Below are 21,713 nucleotides of genomic sequence, written 5' to 3' on the forward strand. Positions count from 1 at the left end.
CATTCTAGAATGTATGTTTTATGGATTTACCTTATAAATATATAACATTGACTAACACACACAGAAAATATATTGCAGAGTAACATAGATGACAGAATTTGAAATACATGACATTCTACCACAGTCTATCATTACTTTCTAACTTATCAAAAGACTCAGAGGATCTTTTTTTCGTATTGATATATCTCTAACCAGAGCCCTATTTACTCGTGTCTTGAAAAACAGAGTATTTGCAAATATTTCTGAAGAGGGAAGAGAAAGAAAATGATTCCAAAAAAGCTGATAACATTAAGACAGCTTTTTATAGAAGATGTAAATTTGCAACCACAAATTAAAAACTTATAGGAGATACACAAAATTTGAAGAAAAATAAATGAAACGAAACCACTGCAAGAAATAACCAAACTAAGAAGACAGCAAGAGAGGAAAAAAAGAACTGCAAAACATATGAAAAACAATTAACAAAATGCAAGTTACTCCTTACCTATCAACAATGACTTTAAATGTGAAAGGATTAAACTATCTAATTAAAAGACATAGAGTGTCACAATGTGTAAAGGATACTCATCAGTACATATTTATAAGGGAGTCACTTTAGATATAAAGATTCATAAAGGCTCAAAGTGAAAGGATGGGAAAAGATACTCTACGCAAATGGTAACCAAAAAAGAGCAAGGGTATCTATACTTAGATTAGAAAAAATAGACTTGAAATCAAAAACTGTCCCTAGAGAGTAAGAAGGTCATTATACAATGATAAAAGTTCACTTCAATGGGACGATTGTAAATATATATCCACCCAACATTAGAACACCTAAATATATGTAAAGTTTGGCAACTTCTACCAAGCATTCAAAGAACTAACACCAAAACTTCTTAAACTCTTTAGAAAAAATAGAAGGAGAATACTCCCAAACTCATTTCGTGAGGCCAAAGTTACCATGACTTAAAAGCTAGACGAAGACAATACAAGAAAAAATAATTACAGACCAGTATCCTTAATGAATATACATGCAAAAATTCTCAATAAAATACTAACTAGCAATCTGAATTCAAAAGCACATTGAAAAGTTCATACACCATGACCAATTAGAATTTATCTATGGGATACAAGGATGGTTCAATGTGTAAAAATTAATAATGTGATATACCACATTAACAGAATGAAAGGCAAAAATAACATTCCAATAGATCCAGAAAACACATTTGACAAAATTCAATATGCATTCATGATAAAACTCTCAACCAAATAAGTATGTAAGAAACTTACCTCAACATTATAAAGGCTGTATATGGAAAACTTATATCTAATATTATAATCAGTGGGGAAAAACCGAAAGGTTTTTCTTTAATATCTGGAACAAGACAAGGATGTCTACTCTCATCACTCCTATTAAACATAATACTGGAAGTCCTAGCCAGAGCAATCAGGCAAGAGAAATAAAAGGCATCAAAATTGAAAGGAAAGATGTAGTTACCTCTATTAACAGAAGACATGATTGTTATTCATTGAAAATTCTAAAGACTCCACAGAAAATGGTTAGAAATAATATAGTCAGTCTTTCACATCTGCTGGGGATTTGTTTTAGGAACCCCTCGGATAATAAATTCTGTGATGATCAACTTCCTCATGTAAAATCGTGTACAGTTGGCCGTATGCATCCATGGGTCCACATCTGTGGATTCAAACCACCGCAGATGGAAAATATGTACAAGTTAGGTTCATGGTTGATTGAGTTCATGGTTGCAGAACCCATGGATAGGAAGGACTGACTATACAATAAATTTACTAAAGTTGTAGGATACACAACTGACATACAGAAATCATTGCTATTTCTAAACACTAACAATGAATTGTCTGAAAGGGAAATTTAAAAAATAGTATCAAATAAACTACTTTGGAACTAACTAACCAAAGAAGTGAAAGACTTAAACACTACAAATTACAAAAGATTGATGACAGAAATTTAAACCAAAGTAGATTGAAAGACAACCCATGGATTGAAAGAGTTAGTACCATATTATTAAAGTGTCCATATTACTCAAAGCAATCTACACATTTAATGTAATCCATATCAAAACCCCAAGGGTATCTCTCACAGAAATAGAAAAAAATAACCCTAAAATTCATATAGAATCACAAAAATCCCTGAGGGGCTGAAGCAATTTTGAGTAAGAAAAAAGCTACAGGTATCACACTTCCTGAATTCAAATTAAATTACAAAGCTGTAGAAAGAAAAACACTGTGGTACTGGCATAAAAACAGACACATAAACCATTGAAACAAAATAGAGAACCTAGGCATAACCCACACATTTGCAGCAATTGATCACCCTGGAAGGTGACGAGGAGACATTATAGGGAGAGGATATGCTCTTGACCAAATGGTGTTAAGAAAGCTGGATGTCTACATGTAAAAGAATGAAATCGGATCCTTAGCTCACACCTTATGTAAAAATTAACTCAAAATGGACTAAACATTTAAATATAATAACTGAAACCATAAAACTCCTTGAAGAAGACAGGAGAAAACATTCTTGACATTGGTCTTGGCAATCATTTGCTTAGATATGATGACAAAAGCACAGGCAACAAAGGCAAAATAGATAAATGAATTACATCGAACTAAAAAGCTTCTGCACAGCAAAGAAAACAACTAATGAAATGATAAGACAACCTATGAAATGGGGAAAATGTTTGTAAAACATATCTCTTATAAGGAGTTCAACAAATAAGAAGGACACATACACAGCAATTCCAAAATTATAAATAACCTAATTTTATTTTAAGGCAAAGAACCTAAATAAATATATCTCAAAAGAAGAAATTCAAACGGCTAACAGGTATATGAAAATGTGCTCAACATCTCTAAACTTCAGAGTAATGCAAATCAAAACCACAATAAGATATCATGTCACACCTGTTAAAATAGCTATTATCAAAAAGAGAAAAGATAAGTGTTGGTAAGAATGTGGAGAAAAGGAAGCCATTATACACTATTGATGGGAATGCAAATTAGTAAAGCACAGAAAACAGTATTGAGGTTCCTCCAAAGAAAATTTAAAATAGCACTTGTCTGGTGTGGTGGCTCACACCTGTAATCCTAGGATTTGGGGAAGCCAAGGCAGGAGGCCAGGAGCTCTGGACCAGCCTGGGTAACATAACAAGACCTCATGTCTGAAGAAAATTAAAATTAGCCAGACATGGTGTTGTACACCTGTAGTCCCAGCTACTCAGGAGGCTGAGGTAGGAGGATCGCTTGAGCCCAGGAGTTCAAGGCTGCAGTGAGCTATGATCGTGCCACTGGACTTTACCCTGGACGACAGAGTGAGAACTGGTTTCAAAAATAAAAAAAAAAGGACTACCACATAAAGCAACAATTTCACTTCTGGATATATGTCCAGTGAAATTGACATAAGAGACTTAGAGAGGTGTCTGTCATCCCCTGTTCATTGCAGCATGACACACAATGACCAAAATATGAAAATAACCTAAATGTCCTTTGGCAGAGGAACAGATGAATGGGTAAAGAAAATGTGGTGTGTATACATAAAATGAAATATTATACAACCTTAAAAAAGAAGGAAATCCTTCTAATTGTGAAAACATGGATGGAGCTGGAAGATATTGCGCCAAGCAAAAATGCAAGACACAGAGACAAATACTTCATGATGTCTCTTACATGTGGAATCTACAACAGTCAAATTCATAAAAACAGAGAATAGGACAGTGGTTGCAGGGGCTCAGGGAGGGGATATGGGGTGATGTTAATTAAATTGTGCAATGTTCAAGTTATAATAATTTTTGGAGATATAATGTACAACATGGAACAACACTGTATCATATTCTTGTGTTCTGCTAAAGGACTAGATCATAAATTAATTACTGTCAACACACACACAATGGTAAATATGTAGAGATAATATGCTAATTGCTTGATTGTGGTGATCATTTCAAAAAGTATAGAAATATCAAAACATTAAGTTACCTTAAATTTATACAATTTGTATATGTGATATTATCATCATAAAGCTGTTAAGAAAGATTTAGTAAATCATGTCTACAACCTGGGAACTTTCTCATGAGAGGGAAGGCTGGAGTAGGAAAATGGAATTTTGCAACAAGGATAGGGTGAGGGACATGAGAAATGATTGATCAAGTATTTCAGAAATGACCTGGGTGGAAGCAAACGTTTTGGTTTCAGGAACACTTTACATTTTTAAAAGTTATCGAGGACCCAAAGAGCTTTCATTTATTTGGATTATATCTATCTATATTTATCATAGTAAACATTAAAACTGAGAAATTACAAAAAATAAAACAATATACTTATATGTTTACATAAATCACATTTTTATTTAAAATTATCATTTTTAAGCAGTAAAGTTGGTGAGAACAGTGACATTGTTTTATATTTTTAGTTATGTCTTTAATGTCTGGTTTAATAGAAGAAAACCTAGTTCTCCTTTCTGCTTCTATGTTTAATTTCTTGTGACATCCCATGTCAGGTAGCCTCTGGGGACTCCAATTATACTTGTGAGAGAATGAAAGTGGAAAAGGTAAATAAAACCTGTGTATTTTTATGAAAAGACTTTTGACCTTGCAGAGACCCTGGAAGGGACTCAGAGCCTTCTCAGCATTCTCTGGCTCATGTGTTCGCAGATTAGAAGGTAAGTCCGCGAGAGAAAGCAGTGATTGGCTGTGGGAGGACTTGCTGAGAGGTGGTAGAGAAGAGGTTGGAAGTGTAGAAAGTATGGTCGTTGTTTTCATTTCTTTTCCCTTTCCTTTGGCCTCTTGTTGCTGGGATTTCCTCTTTAGATGATCGTATCATAAATTAGAAATGGCATTAATGAACATTCTTGATACTGCCTAATGAAAGTTTTTGTTTTGTCTTCCTGAGTCTTACTTCTATCTCATTTATTTTTCCCACCCAAATTTGGAGTTTAGGAAGGGTCGATATAGCTATATTTAGATGATTTATCTCCCTGAAGACATTTTGGGATCATTTATAAATCTCTATAAACAATGCTCTGATGTCCCTTTATTTTGTTTAGAGACTGGGTCTTGCCGTGTTGTCTGGAGTGGAGTGGCTTGATCGTAGCTCACAATACACAATACAATCAAACTTCTGGGCTCAAAATGATCCTTTCACTCAGCCTCCACAGTAGCTAGGTCTGCAGGTGTGTGCCAGCACGCCTAGCTTTTGATTACTATTATTATTTTTGTAGAAATGGGGGTTTCCTTATGTTGCCTAGGCTGGTCTTCCAACTCCTGGCCTCAAGCGATCCTCCTGCCTTCCACCATCTGAGGAGCTGAGATTACAGGTGTAAGCCACCATGCTGGTCCTGATGTCATTTAAATACAAACATGATACTATATTCCTTGTAGAAAGTGCTACATAAATATAATTTTTTTGAGATAGGGTCTTTTTGTGTCACCCAGGCTGGAATGCAGTGGTATGATCACACTCACTGCAGCCTTGACCTCCTGGGCTTAAGCGATCCTCCCCCCTCAGCCTTCCAAGTAGCTGGGACCTGAGGTATGAGCCACCAAGCCCGGCGAATTTTTCAATTTTTTGTAAAGATCAGCGTGTCGCTGTGTTGCCCAGGCTGGTCTTGAACTCTTGGGATCAAGGTACCCTCCACCCAGGTCTCCCGAAGTGCTGGGATTACAGGCCTGAACCACTGCACCGTGTCCGAAAAATTCATTCACTTTGTTTGTCCACAAGGTGCTGCTGTTTCTCTTCTAATAACATGAGACAGCTCACTCGAGAACATGACATTCTCTAAAAAAAAATCACAGTAGTTCCTTTTCCATAACTATTAAGTTTTCAAGGTGTTATCATGTGTATCTCATAGAAAGAATGTGTAAAATTTTTCATGTAGAAACATAATCTTTTAACAATGAATTAGTTAAAAAAATTTGGCATTCTCAGAATGAAGATTTCCTTTTCCCTATAATTTTATTTATTATAATTGTATTTTTAGTAATATCAATAGTTTTATAAAAACTCATTACATTATATACCCAATGACTGTGAAATCGTCTGCTTTGAGGCACAATGAAATCATCAGTCAGCATACTGGGTCTAACGCGGTTCCTTCCATTTTAAGAAAGCTATTTACACTCCAATTTGCAAGTTGGACTTTACAAAAATTAAAACATTTAGAAAATATGCTAACTATGATTGTTTTAGAAAGTAATTGTTTTTTATGGTAAGGAAATAAATTGAAGCTCTGGGTAGGAAAGTACAGAAAACAAATCAGCATTCTTTATAAATAGATTTTACTGCTGGTTTAGAATTACCTTATGTGGTTTATAGATGATGGAAAATGAAATCAGCTGCAGTTAGCAATGTGCATGGATCGTATTTGCTGTGTCACTTTCAGAAAGATTATGGAATGTTGACAGGTCAGGATTCTCAAAATGATAAGTTCTAAGAAGAGACTAAATGAAAAAGAATTTTAAAAGCAAGCCTAGTTGTTTAATATATACATGGACGGGTTATGGGAAAATTCTGGACTGGGAGCTAGCAGATCTATGTTCTGACTTTTACTAAGTCATTGGCTGCTACAGCGGGCCAAGCAGACATAACTGCCAAGGCTGCCTGGGAGTTGGGTTGATTGGCAATTGGCATAGGGAGAGAGGACAATTGCCAGAGTAATGGCCAAATATTCAGGGTTTCATGTTCAGTGAAGCAGGACATACATTTGTATCCCAAGGGCAAAACTGACGCTAGAATCTGGGCCTCCTGACTGAATCTGAGTCCACAGTCTGATGAGTAGGATGAAGTAGCCTCAGAAATCCAAGCCAGCCAGAACCCATGAGGTGTGCTCTGCAGATATTGACTGGCGAGCTGCATTAAGATGTTTCATTCCATTGAGCAAACATTCCTTGATTGGTTAGGTTATCATCCCACAAGAGCAGAGAAAAATTCTTCAGAATTTGTCCATGAAGCTATAGTCCTAGAGCTTATATTTCAAGGGAGGAGGGAGGAAACGGCATCTCAGGATGGTAGGTGATTACAGCTAAACCGAATTCTGAAAATAAAAGGAACCCTATGTCTTTGTCTGCTCAGGCTGCTGCTACAAACAACTGTAGACTGAGTGGCTTAAGCATCACATACTTGTTTCTCACAGTTGTGGGAGTTCAAAGATTAAAATCTAGGCCAGCAGAGCCAGTCTGTGGTGAAGGCCCTCTTACTGGTTTGCAGGTGTTCTTGTTGTATCTCTACATGGCTGAGAGAAGAGGGCTCTAGTCTCCTACTCTTCTTATTAGGATGCTAACCTCATTGTGGGAACTCCATCCTCATTGAAACCAAATTACTTCCCAAAGGTCCTCCTTCCAAAGCCATTCTATTGTTAGAGATTCAACATGTGCATTTGTTCATGCAAACATGCAGTGCACAATATCTTATCTAATCAAATCAGTTGTCCCTTGAATAAAATTCTAGCTCCTAAAACAAGACTTAAAATTATGACTTGGTTGTTGCCAAAACTGTCTATCTGGATTTGCTAGAAATCAAACATACTTGAATATTTCCTCTAAAGATTTTCTCATTCCTACCCTATTGTGTATATTTACAGAATTCTGAAATAATTACATACCCAAGGCTTCTATTAGTTCTGATGAGAGCTTCTATTAGCTTTGACTATTGCAAGCAGTTTTATAACACTGTAGGTAAAAGCATGTGCTTTCAAATCATACAATAAATTTATTAAATGCTAAGCACTTTATATTCACTATTTAAATTTATCATCTTAATCACCTTCATTATTACCTCCATTAAATCCTATTTGTTGGTTACTTATATTATTCTGATTTTGCAAACCTAAATTTGAGAGGCTTTCCCAATGTCACATAAGTTAATAAGTGTCATAGCTGGGGTTTGAATTAAAGTCTACCTGATTCCAAGATCTATTTACCATTGTTCTACTATATGTACTTTTTAGGTCCCTGAGAATGTTAACAGCTTTTCTTTTGAAATCTGCCTTCTTTCTGGATAGTAGTTTTATTAATATGTGATTAGGGCACCATATTTCGGGCAACAAATTCTTTGAAATCTTTCATTTCCATAGTGAGATAAGGATAAATTCTGTGGCCTTGTCAGCCAGAAAACATCATTTGGAGACTATCTTGAACAATAAGTAGAAGACACAGCTGGGGGCCTGCGGAGGACAGAAAGCTCACAGCTTCTGTCCATACCCCTTTCACTTCCTCCTCAAGGAGATGGACCTCTGTGGTTGGTCAAGCTTAAGGATCTTTTATGGGCCACAGCTAATGGTGAAATCTTCCTAATTCTAGGTGAAGATTAATGGGCAAGTTGGAGAGTTAAGGTAGCTTGTGGCTGCTCCTTTTAGAAGAAAGTCTTATCATTGCTCTCTTATTTGTGGAACCCCTCTGTTCCCCCAAATGCTTGGTAAGACATGCCTGAAGACCAATCCTGTGTCAGTAGACTTCATATCTACTCTCTTCTACCAATCACACAACTACAGACAAATAAGAAAAATAAAACAAAGCTGAGACACACTCCCCTGGCATGGAGGCCACTCTCTGGCTGGCTGCTTTTCTCTAACCTGGCGCCTCCTGGGCATTTGTCTCTTTCTTAGATCAAACCGAGACATGGGTTTGGGACTAAAGAGAAGTAGGTGAAAGGGGTCTCTGGCCTGTTTGGCATTAGACCAAGTAAATAGCAGAGTTCTGGCTTAAGCTCAGCTCTGTAGAGCTTTCTCTGTGTTTGGGGAAAATCTCCGATATTAATGAAGTGGTATTTTACTGTGCTTCGTTTTCTGTACATATATCTCTTTCTTAGGTATGTTGTGAGGAGATTCGTTCCCTGGACAAATACCATCTTAATCACCTCCATTATTAACAACTTTATTTTATTTGCAGAATTAAAATTTAAATAGACATTCAGGAAACAAGTCTGGTGAGAGAATAATGTTATGAGGTTAATCTTTCAGCATCTGCCTTAGGGACATTGATTATTTTCCCCCTTGTTTTTCACCAAGCTCCAGGCCTGCAAAAGAATTGTGATGTGGTCTGAGGCAAACTTACTGATTGGCTAGCGGTAAGTTAAACCATAACCTGTAGGACCGCTGGGAACCATTGCTTGTCACTGGCCAGAAATCCACTGTTTGGAGTGTGCGCTGGGAAGGCTATTCATATTTATTGATACATGCTTTGTTCTTGGCACTAAGTTAAGTACTGGATACATGCAACAATTTGGAATATCGTTACATTCAACCCTCACAATAGTCTGATGTATATGTTATTAGTCCCGTATTAGAGACGAGCAAACAAGATTAGAGGAAGAGAAGCACACAGCTGGAACCACAAAGGCGGCACTGGGATTGGAAGCAGTTCTGTCTCACCCTGGACCACCATTTCTATGTTGTGTCTCCACTAGAAGATCCTTTCTTTGGTTCTTCTAAATCATTATATCTCCAAACTGTAGGTTTCACAGGAGATGCCACTTGAAGCTTCATGGCTTAAAATGGAGATGGAATGTGGAACATGGTGGGAAGCACCAGAAGGGGTTTACTGAGAAATTTCAAATACTTTGTGGGTCTCTGAATGACTGTCTTCAAATTCTTTGTCCTACTACCTCTTTCGTATTAGTTCAAATGTCATATGGGTATATCTTTTGGGTTAAATTAAGGAAAATCTCCATGAAAAGTACAAAACAAACAAAAAACCCCCAAAAGAATAGAAAGAGATACTATGAAAAATCAACTCAGATTTCTCAGAGTTTTATTAACTCAAAGAAGCCTTGGTCCAGTTGGAAGAAGACAGAATTGATTTTGACAATCTCTAGCAAACCCTTTAGCATTCAATGCACCCTAGACCATGAGTATAAAGAAGTTCAATTAATAGATTCGCCAAATTAGTTAGTTTGTGTAGTTCAAAGGGAAACACACACAGGACTGTGAGGTTTTGAAAGGGGCGAAAGGCAAGTCTGGGTCCAGTGAGCCCAGGCAGGCCATGAAGGGGCAGGGCAGGAGAAGGATGGTGCTGGGAGGCTAGGGAACCGGCCACCTCTGTGCTGGCTGAAGATCACAAAAATCAACACAGCTTTCTCCAAACGCTGCCCGTGCCTGATGGAATTAAACAGAGCTCTGAGAAGGACAGCACCGGGGCCGAGGATGTGTCCTGAGCTGCCTACAGTCATCAATATCTTGGCCAATGGCTATGCACTCAGGGGCAATTTGGCTAGCTTTCTTGATCCACACCAGAAAACTCGCTTTTGAAGTGGATTGGAAAGCTCCAAAAGGGACGTGCTTCATGCTATTGGTATTGCTGCCATAAAGAAAAGATTCTGCTTTTCATCAGCTGTTGATTTTTGCTCTCTGTATTTCTCTAGCATCTGTTGCTGGTGGCCCTGGTTATGCTAACAAGTAGATAGTGTAGCTGCAGCAGCAGAACAGAAAAGACTCTCCTGGATTCTCAGTTTCAGGCTGGCCTGGGAACAGGCTTAGGTATGTTTCAATGTTTGAATGTAGGTGAGCTGGAGATCTGTGGCAATTCTTTTGACATGAGGCTGGACATTCTTTATAGCTTCCCCAGACACAGGAATTGGCAGGGCTTGAAAAAGAATCACTGGCAGGAGGTTCATTATGTTTTTGCTACCTCCCCAGCCATAAAATTAAAAGCTTTTTACCTAAATCACGTTAACCATCTCGTGGGAGTAGGAGATCATTTCCTTCAGAGACTTTCCTGATTGAAGTCTAGTCCCAGGATGGTTTGAATGGTCCGTTTGAATTTGAAGAGGTTTCTAATAGATTCTTCTCATCCCCTCTCCAACCAGTCTTATTTGGTGTCATCTGCCTTTCCCCTTCCTCCCTACCAAACCTCAGAGTCTTGAAATAAAAATCGTTGTATTTTAAACTTCATCATTCTAATTTCATCACTTCAAACGAACGTTCCCTTGTTTGAGTTTCCTCCAACTGTGTGACTTAGGGCTGTTGAACTCTTTCAAATACACAGGAAAATGGAAACCTATTTTGGTGTCAAGTGATTGTATAAAAAACATTTTCAGATGCTAATCAAATGCTTTGTGCTTTGTTAATGAATGGAAATCTAAGGATATTCTTATTTGAAAGGCTTAAAAATATAATAACTGTCATTATATCTAATTCTGTCTACATTTCTGGTATGAAATGAGAAGTCAGGAGCCCGGCCATCTACACAGTGCATGGTTCTACCAGCTATTTCTGTGTCACTTCAAGCAAATCACCTCTTTTCTGCCTTTTCTTTCTTTTTATGTAAAAGGTGGATAACTATCTGTCTCACTGAATTCACAGAGTGACTGTATTATGTACAACAAAGTTTATTGAAAAGCATAAATCTCTATAATTAAGTAGAATGTTACCGGTGATTTATAAGCTTTTTAAATCCTGGAGCAGTGGAGGAAGTATTCCTCTTACTATAAAAGGACATCCCTCTAATAATCTCCCTTCTTTTCCTGACTTTTCAGGGATTCTGTTCATTGCTTTTCCATTTGTCATCTGCATCTTCAATCTCTCTCCTTCTTGATGCATTCTGTCATCATTTAAATATAAATTTTTCATTTAAAAATCTTCTATCTTGGAGGAACCTTAACTTTGTGTGTCTTTCTAGCTATCAAGCCATCTCCTCCTTTCTTAGCAAGTTTTTCTCAAGGATATTCCACAATTATTTATCTCCTTTTGCTCATTTTCCTTTCACTCTTTATTCATGCCAGTTTGGCTTTCACTTTCACCAAGCCTGTGAAACTGGTTGTGCTAAGGTCACCATACAAGAGTGCTAGGGGCTTCCATCACAAGCTGCCACAGACTGAGTGGTTTATCTTCTCACAGCTCTGAAGACTGGAAATCCAGGATGGAATGTCAGCAGGCTTGCCTTCTTCTGAGAACTGCTGCCTTGCAGATATCTCCCTTCCTGCTGTGTCCTCAGGCTGTGTTGCCTGTGTCTCAATCTCTTTTTAGATGGATAGCTGCCATATTGGATTAGGGTCCACCCATATGGCTTCATTTACCTCTTTGAATGCCTTCTCTAAATCAGTCCCCTCTGAGGCAGTGGTGATCAGCTCTTCAACATAGGAATCTGGGGGGATACAATTCAGCGCCCCCAGAATTCGTGATTCCTAAACATCATGAACACTATTCCTCTTTCTTTCTTTCTTTCTTTCTTTCTTTCTTTCTTTCTTTCTTTCTTTCTTTCTTTCTTTCTTTCTTTCTTTCTTTCTTTCATTCTTTCTTTCTTTCTCCCACCCTTCCTTCCCTTCCTTTCCTTTCCCTTCCTCGCTCTCCATTCCTTCTTTCCTTTCCTTTCCCTTCCCTTCCTATCCTTGCTCTCCCTTCCTTCTTTCCTTTCCTTTCCTCGCCCTTCCTTCCTTCCTTCTCTCTTTCTCCCTTCCTTCCATTTATTTACTTTTGTTTATATAAAATTTGTGGGATACATGTGCAATTTTGTTCCATGCATAGTGGTCAGTTCAAAGCTATTAGGGTATCCATCACCCAAGTAACATATATTGTACATATTATGTAATATATAAGTCCAATGGGGTCTCAGGAACATTCGGTAGAGTAGACCCCTGACCCCTTCGTCTAGCTTGAACTATTTTCTTATCTGTTTCTCCCTCTTTGCCCAAACTTTAAATGTTGAAGTTCCTAAATCCTGGGTCCTCTTCTGTTCTTATTCCATACAAGCTTGTCCAACCCATGGCCTGTGGGCCACGTGTGGCCCAGGACAGCTTTGAATGCAGCCCAACACAAATTTATAAATATTCTTCAAGCATTATAGGATACTTTATGATTTTTTGTAGCTCATCAGCTATTGTTAATGTTAGTATATTTTATGTGTTTCCCAAGACAATTTTTCTTATTCGAATGCAGCCTGGGAAGCCAAAAGATTGGACACCCCTGCCTACACAGTCTCTAGACAAGGTTTTATTAATTCCTATGGCTTTAGATACCATTTATATGCATATGGCTCCTACAGACCTCTCCTCCCAAGCTCCAAAACATTATGTGCATCTGCCATCTTGAAATCTCCACTGGGATTTTCACAGGCATTCCTAAAATCAGAATTCAAAACTCATGAGTTCTGCCCCCACATCTATGCCACTTCCTCAATCATTTCCCTTTTGTTAGTTTATTTCTTCTTCAGCCTTACCATTCTTCATAAAAATTATCTCCATTTACCCATTTGCTTCTTCCAGAAAGCATCATCATCCTTGATGCTTTCTTCTTCCTGCAACCACCCTACTATCACAACCTGCAACCAAGTAGTGTTATTTCACCTTCAAAATATGTGCTAAAATTATCCGCTTCTGTCATCCGCATCTTTCACCTGGTCTGCAAACATATACTCCTCTTTCCAACTTTTTGCCTCTCCAATACCTTCTCTATGGCACACCCAGAGAGGTTCTTCAAAAATGTCAATTAGATCATGTCTCTCCTTCGTTTAAAAATCTTTAATGATTTTCTACCCACGAAATAGTTCTGCTAGACTACAAGCTCTAAAGATGCAAGGATTAGGTTTGCCTTATTTGTTTCTGTTTATGCAGAGCCTAGCCTTGCATTTAGTAGGAACTTAACACATTGACCTAGATCTTGTCCACCTTCTCAGCCTCACCTCTCATGGAAGCACTCATAGACTTCAGTCCATTTACTCTTTTTTCAGATCCCTGAGCTGGCCTGGTCCAGGGCTGCCTGGGCCGTGATGCGTTCACTCCTGCTTTGTTGGCTGGTAACTGCTTATATTCTTGCTACTGTAACTGATGTCCAAGGCAGTCACATAGGCATCCCTGGGAGCTTGCTAGTGCTCAGGCACCACCCTAGATCCAATGAATCAGAATCTGTATGTTGACAATATCCCCAGATGGTTCATATGCACATTCAAGTTTACGGTGCTTTGCTCTGGATCCCAGCCTGGGTGCTAGTTCTTTAAAGAGACCTTTCCCAACTGGCCAAATCGTATTAGGTCATGTGATGGATTCACCCACATGGTCTGTGATACAGAAGGGAGAAGGAGTTGAGGCCTATTGATCAGAAGCTGCTCACTTAAGAATTTTACCTAAGTGTGATCCTATCAAAAGTTCTGGATTTTGTAGAGAAGCATACAAAGTATGTGAATAGTTTGATTTGAGCAAATTGAAAATTTCCAGTTTTATTTGCTTTAACCACTATATTTGCTTTGCCTCTTAAAATCCCTTGTTACAGGTCCTTAGTTTTAGTTTGCCACATTATGACACGATGGGAATCATGCACAGCAGTGATCCTCAGTTGGTTTGGGTTTTCAATACATAAATGATCCATGGTTGTGGCATGCATTGTAAAATGTCCAGCTAGAACACCTATTCTTTCAATTACTTTCATTACTTTCAATGGCAAAACCACAATTACTTTTGCACTAACCTGATAGCTTTGTTACAAGTCAGTTGTTCAGTTTTTTGTTGTTGTTGTTGTTGTTGTTTGTTTTAATTTTTGAAAACACTTTAGATACTGCATAGTGGATGGATTAGTTTGGTTCCTGGGATCTTCTGTGTATTCTGTTGAAGCTCAATAATCACATTACTGCGGACCTCCAAAATTTTACAATTGACTGCATAGTGAGTATTCAGCCGATAAACTAAACCACAGCTTATGACTGTGAGATGAAAGAAAGCACACCAATTAAAAGTAAACACTGTTTAAACTTAATGCGTTTCTAAAGTGTCATACATTTATTATATTCTCTACTTGTAAAATATTTTGTTTTGTGTATTGCTAAGTATTTCAGGATTTTATGGGTATAATGTATTCTATTAATTTAACTGGAAAACTTGTAGTTATTCAACAAGAAGACTAAAAGTGTTGGCAGTGATGTAATTTTAAAACACAATCCCACACATTCCTTCAGTATTACAGCTGCTCCTTGTTTGTTTAATAATAGAACTGATGAGTAGTTAATTTGAGAGGAAAGCTGGTGCAGGTGTAGTGCTATTTAGATGTCCTGGAGGACACATGTGACATCTGCAGCTAGCTATATGGTAAAAGCAAAACAGAAGTTAGAATCATCCCTGTGTCAAATCTGCATAGTTTTAGGCTTCAGGGAGTTTCTCTGTATGTTGAGGCTGGAAGTTGAGTAGAATTCCAAGGAAATAAGAGAGGAACCAACATTTGTAGAATTTGCCTTCTATGGGGGAACTCATTCAATCATCAGGAGAACTCTTCAATAGGTTTTATTTGCTCCAGTTTACCTAGAAGAAAAATTGAGACCCAGAATCCATGCTTTTATTTCCTGGTTACACATTAGAATCAGCAATGTGACATTAAACACACACACACACACACACACACACACACACTGCACACCCATTATGATGGCTGCTATCAAAAAAGAAAAAACAAAAAAATCGGGGCCAGGCACGCTGGTTCACACCTGTAATCCCAGCCCTTTGGGATCACCTGAGGTCAGGAGTTTGACAGCAGCCTGGCCAACATGGTGAAACCTCATCTGTACCAAAATAAATAAATAAATAAATAAAACAAAAAACAACACACACACACACAATTAGTCTGGCATGGTGGCACACATGTGTAATCTCAGCTAATTGAGAGGCTAAGGTACGAGAATCGCTTGAACCTGGGAGGCGGAGGTTGCAGTGAGGCGAGATCACGCCACTGCACTCCAGCCGGGAGAGAGAAGGAGACCCGACCTCAAAACAAAACAAAAACACCCAGAAAATAACAAGTGCTGACAAGGATGTGGAAAAATTGTAACTCTTGTGCATTGAGGGTGGGTATGAAAAGTAGTACATCAGCTGTGGAAAACATACGGTTCCTCAAAAATTTAGACATAGAATTACCATATGATTCAGTAATCCCACTCACCTCTATAAATCTCTATATATGTATCTTTACCTATATCTATCTTCAAAAGAATGGAAAGCAGTTACTCAAATAGATAATTGTACACCTGTGTTCTCCCCCTACCCCCCTCCTTTTTTTTTTAATAAATGGGGTCTCATTATGTTTCCCAGGCTGGAGTGCAGGGGCTGTTTATAGGCACGACCCCCTGCTGTGGGGCTGTCCACAGGCATGACCCCATGCTGCGGGGCTGTTTATAGCCATGATTCCCCTGCTGCGGAGCTGTCCACAGGCACGGACCCCTGCTTCGGGGCTGTCCACAGGCACGACCCCCTTCTGAGGGGCTGTCCACAGCCATGACCCCCTGCTGCCGGGCGTTTACAGGCATGATCCCAATGCTGCGGGGCTGTCCACAGGCACGGATATCTGCTGCGGGGCTGTCCTCAGGCACAACCCCCTGCTGAGGGGCTGTTCACAGGCACCATCTCCCTGCTGCAGGGCTGTCCACAGGCACGATCTCCCTGCTGCGTGGCTGTCCACAGGCATGACCCCCTGCTGGTCAAACTGGGAGTTGTGCCCTGCTTTCTCTCCAACCCAGGACGGTTCGCCCCTCCTTAGGCAACGTGGTAGTCCCTTATCCCCGGAGGTCACTGTACTAATGTCTAATTTCGTTCAGACATCTGATCAACACAGCACACGGCAGCCCAGGACTGCTGGGCTCAAGCGATCTTCCTGCCTAAGTAGCCTGAGTAGCAGGAACTACAGGCGCATGCCACCGCATCTGGCTGCTACACCTGTGTTCATTGCAGCATCACAGCAGCCTTATTTACAGGAACCACAAGGTGTAAACAACCTAAAAGCCTATTGATGGATAGACTGATAAACAAAATGTAGTATAGACATAAAATGGAATATTAGTGATCTTTGAAAAGGGAGGGAATTCTGATACTTGCTACCACATAGATAAAACTTAAAAACATTACACTAAGTGAGACGTCAAACTCAGACTATGTGATTCCATCTGCATGAAGAACCTGCAACAGACAAATTAATAGAGACAAAAAGTAGAATAGAGGTTTTCAGGACTAGCAGAAAGTAGAAATGGGCGGGGTTAGTGTCTAATGGGCACAGAGTTCCTGTCTGGGATGATAGAATGTTTCAGAAATGGATAGTGGTGATGATTGCACATCATTGTGAATGTAGCTAATGACATTGAATTCTTTACCAGAAAACAAAAAGAAAAACAGAAACACATTGCTTAAGCTTCCCAGTCGGACAGGTGATGTTCTTGGTGTGATCTGGGGCCTGAGCCCAGGCTGCCCTCGCCAGAGCTGCTTCAAGACCCCTCTTGGTTGTACTTAGGCCTGATTGCTCTGGAGAGCCCCATAGATGAAAGCCAGCTCTGGTTCTATCTCTTCTCACTCCAGTCCTCACTGCCCCTACCATCCCCCAGCTGGGCATTATGAGAAAAGCAAGATGACTATGAGTTTTCTGATTATTTATATGACCAAATAATTTCAAGGACTATTGCTAACTAACCCATGGGACTCCTACTGCCTTCATGAGGTTCAGACGAGGTGAAAGGTCCCTAAAATCCTGCCACCTTGTCAGGAACTCAGTTGTCAATAATTTCTTTATTTGTGATACAAGCAGGAGTGGGGAAAGAGAAATGAACAGACTTGGAAGCTTCTCTGAGGCCCTAGAGAAGACCTCTGGGCTCCAAACACCAGACGCCAGTAGCAGGGAGGGTAGTTGATGACTCCTCACTCTTTCTCCAGCCCCTGCTACTCTGTTTCTCCCCTTCACCCACTGCAGCTTCCTCAGGTCCTGGGTCCCGCGACATCATCTCTTCGAATCACCTCCGTTCTATCCCTGTTAATAAAGGAGCATCAGCTAAATGAACACGGTGATTTGCATTCACTTGCATGGATTCAGAAATTGTGTTTAATTCCACACAAGAAAAAGAATGTGGATCTTTTTCACTGAGAAAAAAAAAAGTTGCTATGTATCATCTTAATCATGTTTTCCTGGGACACAATCTATACATGACGTCTATTTAAGTCTTCATTACATCTATGCACGTGGTTTGCTTTCCTCTCAAGTGAAATAGTGTTGGACCACACGGGTTTGGGCCACAGCCCAGGAAGACACAATCCTGAACATCATAATCCCAAATATTGAAGTCCCAAAAGATCTAAATCTGTACAGTCTAAAATCCTGAAAATTACCATCCTAAAAAAACAAAATTCTGAAAATACAATTCTGGAAAAAAATTATTCACACATTTTTTAAAAAGCATTTATTGGGCAGTGCATGGTGGCTCATGCCTTTAATCCCAGCACTTTTGGAGGCTGAGGCGGGTGGATCACAAAATCAGGAGATGGAGACCATCCTTGCTAACACAGTGAAGCTCCATCTTTACTAAAAATACAAAAAATTAGCCAGGCATCGTGACGGGTGCCCATAGTCCCAGCTACTCAGGAGGCTGAGGAAGGAGAATCACTTGAACCTAGGAGGTGGAGGTTACAGTGAGCCGTGATCACACCACTGTACTCCAGCCTCGGTGACAGAGTGAGACTCTGTCTAAAAACAACAAAAAAAAAGCATTTATTTATATTTTTAAAATGGAATTTATTTGAGAATCGTATAAAAACACAACAGAACGCTTCCTAGGCCACTTTACACAATCAATAGGCAATAATAACATACATATATTTGCAAGCATAAAACTCAGGTATGCTAACGATAGTCTCACGGGTATAATGGTAATGAGCAGATGTGTTGTATTTGTAAAGAAATGGGTCAAAAAGCAAAATGTATAAAAGCATGGTTGGTAACTGGGTGCACTCTGCTTTATAACTTAGGTAATCTGGAATACTGTGACAGACAACATAAGTCTTTTGACCAGATTCATGAAAAGCTGGGATGGGTTACCATCTAACATGCAGTCAAAGAGCTGAGATCCTGAGGAATTTTCTCTTTCCCAAATGCAAATGTGCAAAAAGGATATCTTGTTATTTATTGAGCAAACTTTAATGTTTTTATGTACATGTACAATGCTTACACACAAAGTCAGTGTTGTGATAATGCACTCTTGTGGAGTCAAATTTGCAAAAAAAAATGCATAAAACAAATTAGAACTCTCTCAAAGTCTTTGCAAAATTTGTACCTCCAGTATTGGAAATGATACTAAGAGGAAATACATAGCATAGCAAGTTGTAAAAAATAATGCTGACAATTTAAAATAGTGGAAAAAATGGAAAAAGAAATAACTAAAAAGAAAATTGACATATAAAAAGTATATTACATGGATAGATTATGGGCAATTGCAGAGTTCATCATAGCTGGCTGACTTTCATGATCATTAACTATATTTTGAAGTCTTGCATCACGATGAATAGTTGCCTTTTTTGTTTTTAGGGTTTGACTCTCCTCTTAAAATACATTCACATTCATTTTCTACGTGGCACTGCTCTTTTTGAAATTCTTCTATAATTTGATACACACTGACATGAGCATTTCCTATTACATTTTCCAATCTTCTATGCCATTCTTGTCTATTGTTTTGAGTATGTGGAAATCCATTTTGCAGGCCCTCATATACAGGCCACTCATTTGGCAGAAACAATACTCTTGATTGAACAGCAACACCGTTGCCTAAATGACTTCTTATCCTACCTTGCACATCATTATTTTCAAACCAGTATGTAACATTTCTGGCTTCTTCAGGCAATTGTGATTTTAATTTATCAAAATCTCCTGGAATTTTATCGGGTGGAAGGAATGCCAATACAGACAAATGACATATTTTTAAACTAAAATTTTCATCATTGCCATATGGCCTGGCCAATCCACTCACGTGAATTTTCTGGCAAATGAGCTGGGCTGAATGGAAGATATAAACTTTACTGGTAACAACTTGCAATTCACTTTTAGAAGCCTTGATCTCACCTAATTAAAAACTTGTCATTATACTTTGGGGATCCAATTGAAATCTATTTTCTTCTGCAAAGCCCTCCAAATCTTCAAATAAGCTTTTATAAAGTACTTCACTTTTTCCAGTTATTAAACCATAAACATGCAGATTAAATTACAGAATTTTGTAATCCAATGGGGGCATAAACTGTATGAAGTTGATTTAAAAAACCCACTGGGGACAGTTTTGAAAGTGCCGTTCATCAGCCATAGTGAAACATGCACCAGTTTTGTTATGTTAAACTTAGTGGTAAATAAATATGTTTATATTTTTTGAGAGTCAAATCCCTAATCAAGAATAGTTTATGATTTAATATGTCTTGTAGCACTGGCGGAAGCTCTATGCCAGGAGGTGTCTGGCTCAGAAGGCCACTGAATTTGTTGGACTCTTTTTGTTACCTGAGAAAAGGCATTTTGTGAAGGCAAGCATGGTGCTACGTGTAGAGGTGCTTGGTACATGATTACATAATTTGGCAGACAAGATTTTGTGCATTTTTTTACTTTCATTTTCACTTCTTCTGTGATATTCAAGACATTCAAAACAGTGACAGCAGATCTTCCCCACCTAGTCCGCTCAGACCCACACACTGATCTCTTCTGAGAAAACCATCACAGACATACCCAAAATAATGCTTTCCCAGCTTTCCAGGGATTCCTTAATCCAGTCAAGTTGACACCTGAAATTAAGTCCGCAAGCCCACCCCTTGTATATTTCGCACCCATATGGACCTTCTTAAACCATACATAATTTCCAAATAAAAAGAAAACAAAGCAAGAGTTGTACCTAACACGATGCAACTAACGTGGTAGAACTCTCCTGTGATTGTGATTTTCTGGATTTTAGATGTTAAGAAAATTAGACTTTAGGACCGGGCATGGTGGCTCATGCCTGTATTCCCAGCACTTTGGGAGGCCAAGTCAGGAGGATCACTTGAGCCCAGGAGTTTGAAATCAGCCGGAGCAATAAAGTGAGACCCCATGATATGGTTTGGCTGTGTCTCCAACCAAATTTCATCTTGAGTTGTTGTTCCCATAATTCTCACATATAATGAGGGGGACCCAGTGGGAGGTAATTGAATCATGAAGACAGCTACCTCCATGCTGTTTTCATGATAGTGAGTGAGTTGTCACAAGATCTGATAGTTTTATAAAGAGCTTTTCTCCCTTTGCTTGCAATTCTCCTTCCTGCCACCTCGTGAAGAAGGACTTGCTTCCCCTTTGCGTTCTACCATGCTTATAAGTTTCCTGAGGCCTCCCCAGCTATGATGAACTGTGAGTCAATTAAACCTCTTTCCTTTATAAGTTAACCAAGCTTGGTTATGTCTTTATTAGCAGCATGAGAATGGACTGATACTGTAAATTGGTACTGAGGTAGTGGGGCATTGCTATAAGGATACCTAAAAATGTGAAAGTGAATTTGGAACTGGGTAACAGGCAGAGGTTGAACAGTTTGCAGGGTTCAGAAGAAGAGAGAAAAACGTGAGGAAGTTTGGAACTTCCTCGAGACTTGCAGAATGGTTTTGAGGAAAATGCTGATAGTGACATGGACAATGAAGTCCAGGCTGAGGTGGTCTCATATGGCGATGAAGAACTTGTTGGGAACTGGAGTAAAGGTGACTCTTGCTATGCAAAGAGACTGACGGCATTTTGCCCCTGCCCTAGAAATCTGTGGAACTTTAAACTTGAGAGACATGGTTTAGGGTATCTGGAAGAAGACATTCCTAAGTAGCAAAGTGTTCAAGAGGAAGCAAACCATAAAAGTTTTAAAAATTTTGCAGCTTGATGATGAGCTAGAAAAGGAAAACCCATTTTCTGGAGAGAAATTCAAGCCAGCTGTAGAAATTTGCATAAGTAATGAGGAGCTGAATATTAATCACCAAGACAATGAGAAAATGTCTTCAGGGCA

Source organism: Pongo abelii, chromosome 15 (assembly GCF_028885655.2).
Source record: "Pongo abelii isolate AG06213 chromosome 15, NHGRI_mPonAbe1-v2.0_pri, whole genome shotgun sequence".
NCBI classification, from domain to species: Eukaryota; Metazoa; Chordata; class Mammalia; order Primates; family Hominidae; genus Pongo; species Pongo abelii.